The sequence below is a fragment of the Lactuca serriola genome, chromosome 6 (assembly GCF_051521515.1).
Source record: "Lactuca serriola cultivar US96UC23 chromosome 6, Lser_US96UC23_V15, whole genome shotgun sequence".
NCBI classification, from domain to species: domain Eukaryota; kingdom Viridiplantae; phylum Streptophyta; class Magnoliopsida; order Asterales; family Asteraceae; genus Lactuca; species Lactuca serriola.
This window is the reverse complement of record NC_136413.1, coordinates 70,443,749-70,452,385: the sequence shown is the minus strand read 5'-3', so window position 1 is coordinate 70,452,385 and position 8,637 is coordinate 70,443,749.

Sequence of the window (8,637 nt, the reverse complement as noted above, 5' to 3'; positions counted from 1 at the left end):
GCCCTTTGTCCAACACCTTAGACCTCTACAAGCCAACCCATGACAGTCTTAATTCATATCTACTTCCAACATATGACCGACTGTGGATGGTTTGAATAACTTAGTCATTCCGGAAGAATAACCTAGTTTATTCGGGAAGTCAAAACATGCAAAGTGAAACACAATAATAATTGAATCCAATATGGTATCAAAACCTATGAACATAAATAAAACACCTTTTATTTATCACCATATGATTACACATTATTCATTGTATACTGTTTCAGCTATCAACTTTATTCTTGAATTTAAAACAATAGTTGTCCCATGCTCCAAGTATGTACACTATGTTTTCTAAACACTAGTCATGCCACACACCAAGTATGCATACTATGTTTGTCTATGATCTTTACTTTGTGAACTAGATCAATTGAACATAACTTCAATGATTCTCTTTTCACACTCCCAAACCCTTACTGCAAATACAAGAATTCCAAATTCATGTCATTTACTAGAATCTGTTAGATTCTAAACTTATATGCATTGATCCTCTTGTAATGATTATGCACAAAGTCAGAAAGACTTGACAACAATCATTACAGAGTATTCCAAAGGAGATCAACTCCTTGGAAACATCCTTCTTGCATTAAGTTTCCTTAATCTTACACAGATTGAAAATTCTAACTTTGAAACATTTCCAGATTCCATTTTGACTTATCACTTCTGAACAAGAGTTGCCTCCTTACAGATTATGTCAATATGGTCCTTCCAGAATTATCACTATACTTCCAAGTGTCCTTGAGCAACCAATCTTTGGTAAACCTTAGATTGTCCTCGACAATTGTTTAATCCTTTTAGTCATATTCAGTTCTAAACCTTTTCCCTTCTTAATGCCCTAGGCATTTGGAAAATTTTAGAACGGATGAATATAGCACATGTAATCGATCCTATATCCGAAGCATATGGGACACGATTCATGATGTCTCACATAAAGACTAAACCAGTCTTTTGCTATAACATTTCCATTTCTATTTGCCAAGTTCTCATAATTCAGATTATGAAAAGGGATGCCGTAATCATAATCGAATTTTAGAATGCAAATAATGGACCCATATACAGAATTTCCTTATGTTGAGCCATTCCAACATGAAATTCATATATATATCCTTGACTAAATGATTAAAACCTCACGATCTAAGCTTATAGATTTGAGATTAAGTATAATTTTCTCTCCCTTAATTATAGCAAAACAACTCTTTCCCAATTGAAACTTTTGTTTTTCTATAATTAACATTGCTAACTTGCAATACTTATCATAATTATCATGCTCCCACTAACATGATGATTATTAGCATAACACTTATGCTCCCACTAGCTTTGACATGTGCCCAGAAATCAGCTAGACTTCTAGAAATCAATACTTCATTGACTTTCTTACCAAAGTTCAGATTTCTGATACTAGATTGTTTTGATAAGACTTTATCAAAATCATACACCTTCCCATAGATAGCACACTTGTGAGTCTAAACAATTATGAAGAGGTATGCCGTAATCATAATGGTTAGACCTTTTTGCCACTTCTCACAAGTCCAGGTTAGTGTGCCGGTAAACCACACACGCTCCACTAACGACTTTGAGAATGGAAATATCACAATTGCTATCTAGCTAAAATCTACTTAGTGAAAGTGTTTCCTCACCATCATTTTCATGAATCGGAGAGAAACCTTATGACACTTAGATTTACTGGTGTATGTGTTCTTATCCACGTGAATTGTCAAAATCATAGTCACAAGACAAGGATAATGACAAATCCAAAAGCATATGGATTGAACTCAATCTTAATTTCTTGTCACCTGGCAGCTCAAGGGCCTGCCATTGCTTCCAAGTTGTTGTGCAACAAATTGAGAACTCTAAGAACTCATATGCAAAGCCAACTTTAACTGGAATGGGCACAGAATATGTCAACACGATAGGTTGTGAACCTCAAGTCGTGTGCTAGTGAGGAACTTCAGGTTTCATTCTTGATTAGTTCTTGAGACTTCAGGACCTTTAAGACTCCCACTGACCTCTTGACATATAAGACTCTCTTGTCAGATATTCAAGAGATAGTGTGGATTCTAATCAAGACAAACACTTCACACAATTGGTCTTAGTTGGTCTTTGTTTTATCCAAAACATCACAACTTACCAATATCAAATGTACAAGAGTAGGAAACTTTTACTCTTACACTTGACAAGTGTTTTAAACCTTCTTTAAGACATGTCACTCAAGTTACAATCTTGGAGTATGACTCTAAGACTTGTATTAGAACGAAGTATGACTCATCTTCTTGATTTAACCATTTCAACAATTCAAGATCCCTCTTCTTAGTCATAAGAATGCACTAAGATTTCCTTAGAGAACTAATTGTGCTATGGTTTCTTAATCATTAAGATGATCACAAAAACTGATACTAAAGTACTCACCCATCTTTTCAGATTTGAGAAACTTTTATCCTTCTGCCTAATTTGATTCTTCTTATTCGCTCTGCCTTACATTGGAACCCCTTTTCCAATGTCTTAGAGTTACACTTAAGCATGTAAGTAAAATCATATTTACTGAGCTTTAGTAAACTATGATGAATAGTCTTATCAAACTTTTGTGGTGGACTTGACCAGTGTACAAGAATGTGTACCCAATCCCTTAGTCCTTCACATTACTCACACATCCATGTGAACAAGTAATTAGTCTTAATTTTTCCAATACTTGAAAGTTCTCATTCATCATGCTATACAACTTGCATGATTCCAAGTCCCGGTCCAATTGAAACTTGGGTGATGAGAATCTTTCCTTATTTGGTAAATTTAGACATTACCACAAATGAAAGAATCAATTTCATATTTCCACTCTTGCTATTAATGGAATCATATAAGCAACAATTTTCCTCAAATGCCATTGTAAGGATATTTTAAAATAAATAAAATCAAAATTTTCTTTTATTTTAAAACTTTGCGGAAAACTTATCCTTACCATCCATATGAAAACTTGTTGTTATCTATTCCTAAGCAATATCTCATAACTGCTAAGAAGTAGCTCAAGAATCCGATCTTCAAACTATGCGATACAAATCCATCTACGCGATCAGATTCAGCACATTCTTTCTTTAAGTTTCTTCACTTTTCCTTAATTCTTAAAAACATCACCATGTGACCCAGTCACATCATGTATCAAGAATCTCATAATAGAAACTTAGCAGAGTTAGATAGTGGACGTTACCTGAAGTAGAGTCAAACTTATTGACTTTAACATCCTTAGGTAAATTTGGCAGTTTCGCAACCAATGCCCCTTTCTTTGGCAATATAAACAGATGGACCCTTTGATAATGGTACACAGGACTATCACAGACTTAGCTTTTCTCTTTACCATTTGGTCAACCGAGTTGACTATGGCCGATCCCTTTCCATTGGGAAGAGAATGCTTTACTAGATATCCAATGTCATCATTGTCAATGTCCATTAAGTTTTAAGGAAGTTGATCTTAACAAATAGATAAGATCATTAAGTGTCTTGTCATAGTCTGTTTCATAGGTGTTCCAAAAGAACTCACTATGTGACTTAGAAAGTAGTTGAACCACCAACTTTCTCAAGACTTTGACACCCAACCCTCCTGGCTTGTCAATATGTGACTACATCTCCAAGATGTGACCACACCTAGACCTTGCCTTGCCAATAGGGCTTGAGTGACCTTAAACTTTTCAAGAACTTGTGGGTTAGGGAGAATAATCCGAGGAGGAGAAAGAAGTATGATATCCATGGGACATCATCTTCATTAGGAAAGCTTGTTTCAAGAGATTTGGGAAGATCATAAATGTCTAAACCAGAAAAGTTATGGGAGATATTCAAGATAGTTGAATTAAAGTCCTTAATATGACACCCAATATGAAATATTAAGGCTAGGACCCAACAAACTATTTTATAACTTAGAAGAGGTATGCCGTAATCCAAGCTACAAAATATTTGAAAAGGTGAATGACGATTCACCAATTTCCACCAAGATAAACGAAATGTATTATTATGTTTTAATTGGTTTTGAAACTCCTAGATCTTTGAGATTCATTGAACTATTCAAAGGCATGTTTCAATCTCGAGTGTGCCCTTCAGGTTTTGTGACTGGGATGTCGAGGATCACAAAACAAGGTGTGAAGTAACCATGCAAATCACTTGGTACCCTTAATAAATTACCCCTCAATCGATGTGCTGGTTAACCACACACGCTCCATCGATACTATGATAAATATTAAGTCACCCTTTACCTACCTTGTTAAGTCCAAGTTAGTGTGCCGGTTAACCACACACGCTCCACTAACGACTTAGACAAAGTGTAAAGTGTAATTTCATGGATTAGCACCTTATTCACATTTTCCTAAGTAACTAAGATTGGGTATTATTAAGAGTTTAGTTACTTAGTATTTATCATTAATACTTTTAATGAAAGGAGAATTATAGTCTTGTCAAACCCGTTCGGCTAACGACCCTCCACCAGTCAAGCAAGCGGTGGGTGAGAGTGGACACCCATTAAGTTGCCATTTTATAGGCAACAACCTTATACCCACCTTATAGACCGGCTTCGTGAATGAGCCGTACTAGCGGTAAGACTGACTTTACTCTTATACATATATATATTATTAACTTATAATATTATAAAGTATAAGGGTTGAATTTTAACTTTTAAAATTCTAAGGGCTAACTTGGAATTAAAGTATTCATAAGGAAAACTTTTCAAATTCCAAAACTTGAGGGCAAGTTTTGAAACTATTCAAAACTAATTAATTCCATAACTTATGTGTTTAAAGTAGTTTTAATCCAAAAACTCTTCAAGTTCCATAACTTGAGGACAAGTTATGGAAGACTTTAAACTAATAAAAGAACTAACTTTTCTTTATTTTATAACTTATGGATTTAATTATGGTTACATATTTATTCTTTAATGAAGTGACTCTTGAACTTCCATAACTTAAGGACAAGACTCTTCATCTTTAGTAACCATTGCCAACTTTTATGAGTTTTATGAAATTTAAATGTGACTTTTCAAATTACTTGAGGACAAGTTACAAAAACACATTTTAGAATCAACTCTTAGATTAATTTGGATTGAAAACACATAATCAATTAACTTTTCTATTAATCTAAGCAACTCATAAGAACAAGATAATTCAAATCAAACTTTTTCATGTAATTAGTCTAAACCTTAAACTAATACAAAACATGAATCTATTGACAATTATCTTTGAAAATGGATTAGCATGAACATTACCACTTCAAAAACAAGTTTATAAGATCAAAAACAACTTAGGGTAATGTTCCTAGTCCATTTCTAGCCAAAAAGGTCGAATTTATGCTATCTGGGGGTCCAACTCGTCGAGTGCACGAACCAACTCGGCGAGTTGGATGCATTTTGCCTTGGACTCGGCGAGTCCATTCATGGACTCGGCGAGTCTACTGGGCAGACAGCAACAAAACTCGATTTTTCAGCTTCTATTACAGGTATAAAAAGAAAACAAACCTAGGCTCTGATACCACTGCTGGGTTTTGAGCATTCTAACACTTCCTAAGTGTACATGCAACCCTAAATACCTTGGATCTATGTTTTCTCTATTACACATGCAAATAAGAACTTCCAAGGTATTATCCTAATCTAGCATACAAATCAATGAATATAACAAGATAGAATACATACCTTTTGATGTAGCTTGATGTCTTCAAGCTTTAAGAGCTTAGCCCCAATATTGTGGAAGCCTCAAATGGAATCACAATCACCAAAACACTTGGAATAGCTTGAGAGAATTCTACAACTCATGAAATCGGCTAGCCCTTTCACTTCTCACACTAGTCGCCGATTTGGTCAAGAATAAGATGCTTATATAGTTAGGGTTACACCATGTAAACCCTAATTGACATGGCCTTTCATTTCCATGATCCATGGGTACAAATACACCATGGAGCATCCAGGGACCATCCTATGGGTTTTAGCCCAACTTGATTATCCATGGAGCATTAGCCCACTATACAAGTATGGATGATTTACACAATCAACCCATATATTTAATTAGTCTTCTTTTGATCACTTAATTAATCCTAGATTAATTCTTGATCAATAATAATTAAATAATCTTATTATTCTTATTATTAATATACTAGAACTTATAATATATTAATAACCATAAGTGTCTTATTTCTCTCATTATAGTCTATCCAAGTGCATGATGGTATGCAACCCAAATGGACCATGCCGGGTCGGGTCAAGTCTCACCAATTATAGTTATGGACTTAGACATTAATACAACAATAACATGTGTACCCTTGTAGGTTTGGTTGAAGAACTATGAATCTTAACAAAGTCGAGTTTTGTGATTTTCCTAGTAGTGGGAGTTCGAATGTTGCAATGTCGTAGGTAATTTTTCAATAGTGACCTTGAGTCTACTCATGGTCCATATATGGCATGCCGTGTCAACAAGGTTTGCATCTGGATTGATCCCATCTAGGTTTTGGCAACTTTATGAATAATTTTGGAATTCTTCTCCAAATTTCGAAGTTGTATTGGTTTAACTGCGCATTGGTGGATCTATACAACTTCTTTTAACGTGTAGGATCTTGTTTTGGTTGATCGAAAATGTGTCTATTAGTGGTTGATGTTCGTCGTTTCGTCCAATTCGATAAAACTACACTCTTTGGGTAAGGTTATATATCAAAAGGAGCACAATAAGCAAGATGAGCATTGTGGTTTGTCCAGGAAGTGTGAAATGTTGTGCTTTCAAGTTGGAGCAAGCGTTTAGCTACCTATCTTCTTTTCTTGCTATATACGACCGTTTGATGATGTGTCGGTAGCAGTACGGATTGTGGAAGAGTTGTGTGTGTAAAATGGTACAGCTCATGTGGTTTTGGTAAGCATTAAGTGGGATATTGATTGGGTGCCTATAGTTAGTGGGTGATGGTAGTGTGCCTATAGGCCCATTGCATGTTGGCTGAGGGTTTTCATGTCCATAGTTAGGTGATGGCAAGAACAGTGAAGAACCATGAGCTTCTCATCCAAATAGTTAGATGGCATCACAACATGTCGTGAGCCATCGTGGATTTCACAGGCATGTTTGGGGCCAACAGTTGTTTAGTGGACTCCCGTGTATTGGTTGTTAGTCACATTACATAGACGGGTGTCTGAGCAGTATAGTGTACACACTGGTGACTCAGTGATCGGTAGGTTGAGTCAGGCAGTTGTAGAATGTTGACTAGCTAGAGAAGTCATGGTTGTATAATAGTTCAAATTAGGTTTCTCGCTTATGGATCCATGTCCGTTTTATGATGAGGTCTCGTGCGAGATAAGTTACCAGTGATGTGGCTGATTATTAGTCTCCTGGATGTTTTGGCAGATGGTTGTGCGCTTGAGTTGTTTGTGAGCTTGAGTATCACACATGATTTTGTATTGACCATGGTTACCTCTCGTGATAGCAGTAGGTTAGTCACGACTTATTAGGAAGTTAGGTGTGTGATCAGGGTCTTTTAGTCATGATTTATTGATTTGGGATGGGTGGCTCAGACCCGTTGTTGTTTCATTCAAGTTAATTCAATGATTAGACGAAGGATTTTTTGAGCTGATTTGATGTGTGGGCTAGTTTATCACTTACTTGTTATATTTTTCCCTTACGTAAGTGTGCGAGGTTGTCATCTTCATCAGTTGGTGGTGGATTCCATTCTTCATTTGTCAATAGGACATCATAAGGTCGAGTGGGGGGGGGGGGTCTTTTATGAGACAGGTTTATGAGTTTTGGTCAGCATGGTTAATGTATGAGTGTGGCCTTGTCTTCTTGGAAGACAGTTGTGATCTTGGAGTTTTCAAGTTATGGACGAGATAGTTAGCTTTGCTCGATATCGATTAGTTGTGATGTGTTGATATTCATTTTTTTGTCAGGTCACTCGTTTCTTACTACAGATTGAATCAGATTTTCGATTTCGAGGAATTGTTTGTATAGAGGATTGTTAGTGTGTTGCAACAAATGTGAATTTTCCCTTTCAGAGTCTCTGCTCGGGTTTAGCATATGCACATGGTTTTGGAAATACTTGTGGTTTTAGTCGTAGTTTCAGGTATTCAGAGTATCGATGGCTCGTGAAAAAAGTAAATGGACTTGGAAGAACCCGCATGGGGTTCAGGTGTTTAAGGAGTTAATGGTAAGGACCGATTTCGAGGACGAAATCTAATTTTAGTGGGAGAGATTTGTAACACCCGTTTTCCCTGGAGGATTAGCTAAGGACGTATTGAGATCGAAGTTATGGTTTTTGAAGAAAACCCTATGCCACAACGTGGTGTAAAGATGCCCACGATGTGACATGATTGTTATGGATCGCGTATCTCAGCTGGGCTCCACGACATCGCACAAGGATGTCCACGACGTGATAGTCGCAGTAGCCCAAGGTTTCCTCCCTATTTAATCACCTTAACTTCAAGTTAGGGCATCCTCTTCAACCTTAAACCTCTCCATATCGATAATGTTATCCCCCTTTGAGTGTTCTTGGTGCTCTTGGCCATTTGAAGACTCATTTCTCATATTTTGGTGTGAAGATTAAAGACCAATTTTCTTGCAAAGTGCTTTGGTGAAGAGCTCAAATATAGATCTAGCAAAGGGAGTT